Source organism: Limulus polyphemus, unplaced genomic scaffold, assembly GCF_000517525.1.
Source record: "Limulus polyphemus unplaced genomic scaffold, Limulus_polyphemus-2.1.2 Scaffold930, whole genome shotgun sequence".
NCBI lineage: Eukaryota > Metazoa > Arthropoda > Merostomata > Xiphosura > Limulidae > Limulus > Limulus polyphemus.
The window spans coordinates 132,032-142,353 of NW_013666540.1; the positions used below are offsets into that span (position 1 = coordinate 132,032).

The window sequence follows — 10,322 nt, forward strand, 5'->3', positions numbered from 1 at the left end:
AGTTCCTATGAGAAGTCTGATAAAATATTTCTTGTCCGTATAACCAGGCAGATGTTTAATATTTTCGAATGTCATGCGAATAATTTCTTTTGATATAGTGATTTCCCCTGCTGCATTATTTATGGAGAAACGCGAAACACCTTATTCGAAAAGTACAGTAACGACATCAGCTATTAACAAGTGTTCTTAACCCTAATTCAAAGTTATTATATCTGTTCTGATAATGATAATCACCACACTTGCTTTCAGACTTGATGAGTTTACTGAGGTCGTGGACTGGCAATTCTTGGCAGCTAAACTGTGTAGGTAGCGATCATTAACGTGACTTAGATAGTGTATTGACATTCTTTTCACTAACGACTTGGTTACACCACACTATATGTTGCTACTTGTCTCTGTGTTTTTCTGACTTCCAACTTTGGAATAGCTCTAAGAATCTGTACTTCCATCTAAAACCTTCACATGCAGGTAACACTATCACACAATTATAAGGAAAAATAACAACCAAAATTGAAAGGATAGAGAAAACATCAAGTGACCAAATCTGAAGAAGAAATAGAGTCCTGTCTTTCCAAAGTGGGTACTGCATGCAAAATGTGCCGAAACAAATTTGAATTTGTTTTATAATTGTATCCACGTGCAATTTTTCAAGAAATATTGAATGATTAATTTTATTTTTTCTGGATTTAGTATATTTCTATGGCTCAGTAAACGCAGAACATTAAGCGTTATTATGAAAATAATGTGATGTTACATACTGCATGTATTAGTATTATAGAACAGCACACTTCCGTAAATCAGTTCACAGGGTTGAAGAAGGGAGGGGGCTTCCACGGAGATGTGGCACGCACGTGTCACAAGTTTTGAGCAAGAGTAAGGAGAAAGCAATGCTTAGAAAAATAATCTACTTGCGCAAGGTCTCTGACCTACCCAAATCACTTATTATAACGGTCGATGGCGGATAGACTATTTTTACTCCATACAGCTTCTTCTGGCCTACTACGTTTTCCTTAAGTGTTATTCAACACATGTCGCCCGACAGTCATCGCCTTATGTTTATATGCTATGATGTGAAATAAAATAGACTTAATGATAAACGACACGTGTACTTGGACTACTCGCGCCATTATGCTATTATTATTATTGTTGTTTCCGTCCTTATTTTTCTTCATGTTAAACAGTACGCGTATAAACACACTGCAAGTCATATCAGGGTGTATGTACGTAGTCGGGAAGCGCCCAACTTTGAAAAGTAGAAAGTCTTGTGCAAAACACCTAATAAGTTTCGTTAGAAGTTATGAAGAAATAGTTTAATTTTTTTTAGTTTAGAGAGGTGACTTTACTGCATCTCCCATTTTAGTGGGAACTTCATCCCATCCTTCTTACCTAAACAAACGTTCCATCTGTTAATGAAGAAACAAGACCAAATTATTTCATTATGTTTTAAGATAATTCCGTTTAACCCCCGATTAACGAATACAAATAATTAATTTGAAACCTTTGTTCGAAAGCACATATTGTATGGCAGTAGTTTGGTGGTGATCCATTAGTCATGTCAGCGCAATAACTATGTGTAATTGTTGAACCTTGGTTCAAAAGTACTTATTGTATGGTAGTAGTTTGGTGATACATTAGTCATGTCACTGTAATAAGTTATAGTAGAGAATGAAGTTTCTGAACTTTTGGATCTCTACAATTTAAGACTTATGCGAGTTTCACTGCTGTAATAATTAAATATTGAAGTTTTTCGACACGTGCATTCATTGAACTTTATTTTTTATACAGTACGTATAATGTTGCACGTCGCTAGTTTGTGTAAGACACTTGTCCATATCATTTGTTTGAATTAGGTTTAGTATTATGCATAATTCTTTTTAAATACGGCTGGCGTTTTTACATTTGCATTTTGTTAATTTTTGTAAAGTCATATTCTTCATTATGAGTTTAAAATTTTAATTTTTAGCCCTATCCCATGTTCCTTTTCTTTTTTAAGATTAATTCTTACTGCTTTCTTAATTATGTGAAGGGCTAGTGTAAAAACATTTGAATGCCAAAATTGCCCCATGTCAAACATAGTTGTTTTAGAATTTCGCGCAAAGCAACACAAAGGGATATCTACAGTCCCTCATTTTGAACTGATAGACTATACCTACAAAGGCAGTTGATCAATAGCGCTCACCGCCAGCTCTTTGGAGTACTCTTATCTGACCGAATACAAGGATTTTATCATCATTCTAATACAGCACCCACGGCCCCAAAGTGTGGAGTAAGTTTTTTGCGTAACGAGACACTAATCAAGCACCTTCTGGTTCACAGTCCGAGGACGCTAACCCGCAAGGCCACGATAAGCCTACTAAATACTCTAGATTTCGTAACGGCAACCGCTTTTACGTTTTGAAAAGTACTAATAATGCTTATATAGTATGTTTATAATTTATCTTTTGTAGTTAGACAAACCACTGCTACCTCGTCATCCAGAAAAACTACGTCGGTCGTAAAAAATGCGGGAATAATAAATAGGACTTACATTGTGAAATTGAGGTTGGATACCAAATTTCATTCATTGTACTTGCTTATTTAAAATTGATGTGTTAGCAATCGAACTGGGTTTAGGAGACAAGCTGGAATTGGAAAGTGCCCACATCATTCAGTTTAATTCTGTCTATTATTATGGTATGAAAATAATAATATTTTGGTTTGATAGCAGTAAAATTAACTCGTACATATATAAAAGCATTTCTATTCACTTGGCTTTATCTTTACGTTTGAGTAATAGTAAAGATAAAAATAAAATGAGTATTCAAATTATTCCATTAAAAACTTTCAAGTAAATACAGCTTTCACATACGTATTTGATCTTCTGAAAAACAAATATTTTAGGCCTAAGATGTAAGTTGTGCATTTACTGATGTATGTGTTAAAGGTTTAATTACTCATACTATTAACATGAAAGGTAGCAATTTCAAACTTGATTTTTTTAAGAACTAGTATTTGTCATAATAAACAAATCTTTACTCATCAATTCATTGATGATTTAAATATCAAAGAACTTCCAGTATCAAAAATTTAGGAAACACACTTCGATGTAACAACTTGTATTATAAAAGTGTGTTCAAGTATCTGTATACAGGGTGAGGCATAAGTGACTATATATTTGTATAACAAGTTTTAATCTCTAACGTCTTACTCTGAAAGAAACAATAATTAAATTGGTTTAATTTTTTCCCTATATTTTCTTTAGTACCAACTGTATAGTAACATTTGTCCCAATCTGTATGTGAAACAAAAATAAAGTTCTTATTTGCAGCTAAAGATTATGCATGATAACGTTTTTGTATTATCCATTTTCACTGACAAATTATCTCCAGCATTATCGAAGTACTTACCATACACCTCAATCTGAAAAATATTTGTAGTCATGGGTCAAGAACCGTTTGACTGTTTATACGTTTCTAGATTTAAATGTGTATATCAGTAAGTTAACATACAGGTTAGTTGAAAAAGGATAGGCATTTAAAACAGAATGGAAATAACCCAGTGTAAATTACTTTGTTTACTTCTTGAGTCTGTGATACACGTGGAAGATTTGCACGTGTCATCAAATAAAAATGAAAATGTTTTCGATATTGTAGTTCCCTGACTGGTAGCATGCTAGTTTTTCTCTCTCTCTCTTTCGTTTGTAGATAGCCTGGGCATGGCCTGTTTAATAGCGTGACCGAACCATGAGTCCAAGAATTTGTGGTTCGCGTCTCCATTTGCAAAAATGTTCTCTGCACTTTAAGGCCGTGGGTGAACTATATAAGTAAACAGTGATATCCTATTATTCGGTCAGACAAGAGCTGTCCAACAATTGGTGGTGGGTGCTTTAGAGTGGCTGCCTTCAGTTACAAAATTTGGGATGGATATACTCAATTATCTCGTTGTGTAGCTTTGCGCAAAAAATCACAAAAAAACAAAAGCAAACCAATTTGTTTTTATTAGACAACCAAGGATTTCATATAGACACTACGAAATAAAATTATTTGTATATAATTTTAACTTTTTTTTTCACGCACTATTTATTATAGCGTAATCATACTAATGGTTGAAGGTTACCCAACGGTTTAAGTTGATTTTGGTAATAACCCAATACTACATCTGTGGTTATTAAATATTGTTCTTTAATATAGATATACATACATACATATATAAATGACATCATGATTTTCTTTAATCTTTTACTTGAATAATGTAGTAACGTGTAGTTTGCACATTACATTGGCGTAATAGTTTTATATATATACATATAAGTAGGAGTTAGACGGAAATAAACACATTTTTACATAAATGTGCTATGTGTTTGCTGTCATGGGTTTTCACGACAGCGTTAAGTAATTAAGTACCATCGTGAGAAAGGTTTAAACATGAATAGTACATCATTCTTCGGTAAGAACTGCATGAATTTATTTCCTGCATTAGAGCAGGAAAGTGTTGTCGATGTCTAATTCCAGTACCCCCGTGGGACAGCGGTAATTTTACGGACTTACAACGCTAAAACCCAGGGTTCGATTCTCCGCGTTAAAGACAGCAGACAGCCATATGGCTTTGCTCAAAAACAAACAGTAAAACGACAGTCTAATTTCAATAATACCTTCTAATGGTTTGGTGTGGCTGCTTAACACTTAGCAAATCAACTGAACTTTTACAAGATGAACGTTATTGTGATGAGTAGCTTTTATCCTACATCCTCCAGTACGACGATTGGAACTAGTCCTACCAATAAAGTGTCCTATCCTCACATTACATTTCGAATCCAATGCTCGGGACGTACACTTTTTGAGGCTGTATCTTCGTATTTATATACATCACTATATGAAGTGAAAGTAATCAATGTTGGCTTATCTGACCGTATCATCATGCACACTATTTTCACATCTACTCCTATTGACTGTTGCATCTGTGCATATACAAATGATTCGTTCTCCGATTAATAAATGGCTTAGGTATAGACCCTTTTACTGTGGTATCCCAAATTGTTCAATTCTCGACGTGCAGTTTTCTCTCACGTGTTTGTTGGTGTCCACAACCGAGCTCTTAAGATATTGTGGTTATTGTTGTATTCTGTGTTGCTTCACCCTATTGTCAGTGTGAAGCGGTCCCTCACTTTTTTCTTTTCTTTTTTGTCTATCCACTTGAAGTTTTACTGTTGCTGTCCATGTTGGCATTGCCTTAGGCTGAGAGGCTATTGCTCCTGTAACATAACCAGTCCGCATGGTCTTGGTGTTGAGAAACGCTTTCAGGTACCTGGTTGAATTAAATTTTTAGTTTGTTTTTGGGTAAACATAATAACAGTTAGGTATACTTGATCAATGTTGTGTTTAAGTTTGACTTGAGAAAGGAGAAAAGGGAAAGTGACTGTGGATTTTCCCACACACTGACAATTGTGGTTGTGGTATCATAACGAGATTTTGAATTAAATTTTAATTTGTTTTTGGGTAAACATAATAACAGTTTCGTAAACTTGATCAATGTTGTGTTGCAGTTTGACTTGAGAAAGGAGAAAAGGGAAAGTGACTGTGGGTTTTCCCACACATTGACAATTGTGGTTGTGGTATTATAACGAGATTTTGAATTAAATTTTAATTTGTTTTTGGGTAAACATAATAACAGTTACGTATACTTGATCAATGTTGTGTTGAAGTTTGACTCGAGAAAAGGGAAAGTGACTGTGGATTTTCCCACACACTGACAATTGTGGTTGTGGTATTATAACGAGATTTCTGTGCATATAATGTTCCACTAGTTTTTTTTTTTTTTACTAACAGAAAGACTAAATTGTTAAGAGTAATCACCCGTAAAACAAAGGATCGGTTATAAACCGATGATTTACATTTTATTCTGTTTAAATTTGTCTTTGCTTATAAACCTTGTTAAAACACAAATTTGAAAGTGATTAATTACATTAGACATGTAAATGGCACAATTTATGCAAGTCTCTTATTTTTAATGTAAAAACGTCAGATTGATATTTTTTAAAGTATTAATTTATTAATGTTGTTGTATAAGGATATGAATAATTATGTTTAACTTCTCTACCTAAACGCTGATGGGATTACCTGCATCCCTATCCTCCCAAATGTAATAGAGAACTATATTAATAGCATGTATACTTTTTTCCTATCAAAAGTGCCCTCTGGTGGCTTAGCGGTGAACTCGAGGACTTATGACTAAAATAGCCTATCGTTAAACTTTGCGTTTAATGACAAAACTCCCTGAGAAATGTTTAAATATATGATATTTTCTTCATAGTGACAATATCTTTCGCTCTAGTTATTTTAGCGTGGGACAACTTTGGAAACTATTTAAATGGAATAGTAAGAAATCCCAAGAAAAATATTTTGAAGAAAAAGGGTGAATAGTTGTAATGTACTTATTTCTGTCGTTTTATTGCTATTTTCTCTTATAGAAATAATGGAAGATAATATATAACGCATAATAAGTGATAGTGGATTGCGGATGTGTATGTCTTAGAACACAGACGGTTGTGGTTGTGATATTATAACGAGATTCCTACCCACGTAATGTTTCACCTAATAGTAGTTTGTTTGTTTTGTTTTTCTGTAGAGAGACGTAATACTTCTCCGAAAACCCTGACATATTAGTTCGTTAGTTTTTATCCTTATACAGTCAATGTTATCAAGGACATCATTCGCGAGCTTGCAGGCATTTGTCACACATTTTAGAATGATTGCACCATAAGCTCACACCAGTAGTTGCAGCTGGAATAAATAACCACCCGCCCTTTTAAGCTTTTATCTTCTTTTCGGAATGTGAAGGTCCATGATTAGAACAAACGCTTTTTTTTTGTCATTTTGTTGATCCACGTTTTGTATTGGTAGAATGATCCAAGTGAAAATGCGTTTGATTTTATCCTATTCTTCTTTCTAGAAACACTCCTACTTCCATTTATAAATCAACTTACGTGACACTCTTAGCTATTACTTGTTATATCTGACTAATTATCTCCCAAAGCTTCTGTAGGTGGTTCAGTTACCAGTTTTTCTTGTGATCCATGATTTTGATAATGTTTTTGTGCGTGTGGTTTAGAGTAAAATTCCAGGGTCAGTTGCAAAAAAGATAGTAAGCACATTTGAATTGTGTATATATATATTTTTCAATTAAATAATTCTTTTTTTTCTTAGAAGTTATTGCTAAAGATCAGAGCAGAATCGCAGAGCATTTTTCTCGTTGTCGGTTTACCTTGTGTAATTATAAATTTTTTGTTCCCCACATACACCTTCATATATTTTTCGTTTCAGTTTTTTTAATGCATACTTAACAACTGTACACATTACCGCATAACACATGATATACTATTAAAATTCCGTGTTGTTCTTGTGTATTATCTATCACCAAAAATATATATATGTGATTTAACTTGTTGGATAGATCTGAACCTAGGACTTCTAGTGACTTGCGTGATCTCTGTGGTATTGAAGAGCTGGCAGACTCAGTTTATGCCTTTCTTTCGCATTCAGAAATAATCCGTACTATGATTCGTGCTGTTGTGTTATTCAAATAAACTAATATCCAAGAGGTAAGTTATAATAAGTAGCAGATTCAGTGAATGCTTTGCAACCAATGAGTCAGACACTGATTGCAATAGAAAATATTTAACCACACATGTAAAATAAAGAATAATGAAAAACTTGGTTCACATAAAGAAAGCACTTATTATAATGGCCGACTTCAAAATTCCTTGCATGTATATAGCTTCTTTGGCTGATGGAGCTGGAGAGAAAAACGTTTACATAAAATGCATAATGGAACAAGAATAATGATGATAGACATTATCAAGTCAGAACAAAAGTTTTGGTGCGATATTCCGCAATCCTAGATTACCTATGTCAGTGATCGTTCTCATTATATGTATTCAAAGGAGATAAACTCCCAGCTCATACTAACTTGTACAAGTATCTCTACAACTATTTGACTTTATATAAACCTGTATAAAGTGACCACTGTGGTATGTAACCTTTATTTAAAACAGGATTAGAGAAATTTACGACATTTCACTTTCACTCCTTGTTCGCGAGAACTTCAACTAAATGCAAAACACTTGCTTGCTGCGGTAGATTTTACCTCATACAAAATAAACGTGAGTGATTCTAAATGATGCTTACAATAGCAAATCGGTTATACTTTTGCAATAATAATTTTTGGGGCACTAGTTGACAGTTTGTAAAAACCGTATAATTTAGCAGTTAGTGTATAATGTGGAATTATATAAGTAGACGCTTTTTAAGAGATTTCCACGAGAAAGTAGTTTTTGCTGCAGAATGATGGTGCAAGTAACGTTGATGTAGTACTATATTGTAGGTGACGTTACCAGGTTCGTTTGCTGTATAACAGTGATGCCTCATTAATTACTGGTCTGTTACATGGCTTCATGGTATAAATACAATTCATATAAATATATAGCGTCAACATAAAAATTTCGTATTATAACAGTTATGGGATGCTTCTGGATGATACTGTGACTGATTTTTGATTAGCTTGATCTACAGTTTACAAGTTTTTCTCTAAATTATACTTCATTAATTTATAATTTCTTTTCAGGCACATTGTTCTACAATATTAAGAGTAAATAAAAACAAAACTGAAAACGCACAGCGAATAATAAAATCTATATTAGATATTTCAGCCGACTAGTTTGGGAAAAACACCATCTTCACGGCTTATAATTTTAGATGCATACTTTTTTCTGTCAAGTTATTATGCTTTGATTATATTAATTAATATGGAAAATATATTTATGTAACATAGCGTGTACGATAAACACATCAACAGTCTTGAGTTGTACCACGTGTGTATATTTTTCTTTGGCATATTTTGTTAACTAGATATTCGTGTTATTTTTTTGTCTCGTGAGTTTGAAATTTAGAGTTTTTGTAGTGTTGTGCTTTGTAGATCAAATTTTATTGTTATTCTACTTCTTATCTAAGCAAAACTGAGCAAAACTTGCCCTTAAAAGATTGGTAACTGTGATATGGTATTACTGCTAATGAAGTAAATTTTAGGAACCTGTTGTAATTAGTTACAGCTGTATACTATCCAGCAATGAGGTGATTGTGGGATCATTTGTGCACCCACTGTCAGGGTGAAAGAGAAATTAAACGTGGCCTATATCGTAAATTTCACTAATTTAACTTTGTAGCCATGAGTGCTATAATTTAAGTGTTTGGTTATTGATGGTGACTCGCCTGCTCCTCCCCCTTCCAAGGGAGTTCGTCGTAGTAATTGGTCTTTTCTTTGCCTACCTTTTGGTCATAAATCACCGAGACTGGAACCTAGGATAACGACATACAATCTTTTAGCTTTTAGCACACTGCTCAAACTGCTTCTGAACACAACAGTAACTTAACCTTGTAATTGACATACTTGTGTGTTTAGGGTTGTAGCTTGGTTGATGTATAATGATATGTGCATGATTAGAGCACTCGGGTCATTATTCACGTTACTTTTAGATAACTTAGAGAAGACACGTGCAATTTTTCACATTTTCTTTCCTCAGCACTAAACTAAGCCATGGGACGTAATGATTATAAACATGTACGTCTTTTTAACTAGTCATTATGTTAAGACAAAAACAGAAATTTTTAAACTTCTTCAGCGTTCTAACCTTGGTCTGTAAGTAATTATAGATGTTAAGGATACTTAAACTCTAATGTTTACAGTTTCTGGAATAAGCGCTATTAGTTTTAAATCCTGAATCTTTATGAAGTCTTGTTTTATTGTTAACCATCAGATGTACCTGTTCAACGTACGGGCAAAAATAGGGGCTCCCGAGGATGACATATGAGGGTTTATATCTGAACGCCAACCTTCTGTGGCAATCAATCCCCAGGGGAACCTAAGGGTGCATGCCAGGTTTAGTGAAAATTAGTCCAGCGGTTCGCAAACATAAAGCACTTGGAAGACATAGGGACTCTGGGATGTCACATAGAGAGGCAGATCCGAACGCCCCCCCCCCCCATGTCACTCCCTGGGAGTCCGTAAGAGTGCATTTCAAGTTTGAATGAGATCAATAGAATAGTGTGAGGAGCACGTAGGGGCACCAGGAGTGAGATAGGAGGGTCAGGTCCAAATGTCGACCCCTTATGTTACTTGCCGGTGCCACAAGGGTATATGCCAAGCGAACACACACACACACACACTTTTCAAAGATTGACTTTGATAGTAAGGGACATTTAAGTCGTAAAGGTTTCGATTAATAAATTTCTACCTTTTGTTTATTTGTTTGTTTTTGAATTTCGCGCAAAGCTACACGAGGGCTATCTGCG

General features: G+C 34.3%; 1 protein-coding gene across 1 annotated transcript in view; it reads left to right on the top strand.

Annotated features, from left to right (window-relative positions):
- Nucleotides 1-10,322, top strand: part of LOC106461304 (formin-like protein CG32138) — a 133,620-nt gene that overhangs the window by 25,273 nt on the left and 98,025 nt on the right. The window lies entirely within an intron of this gene.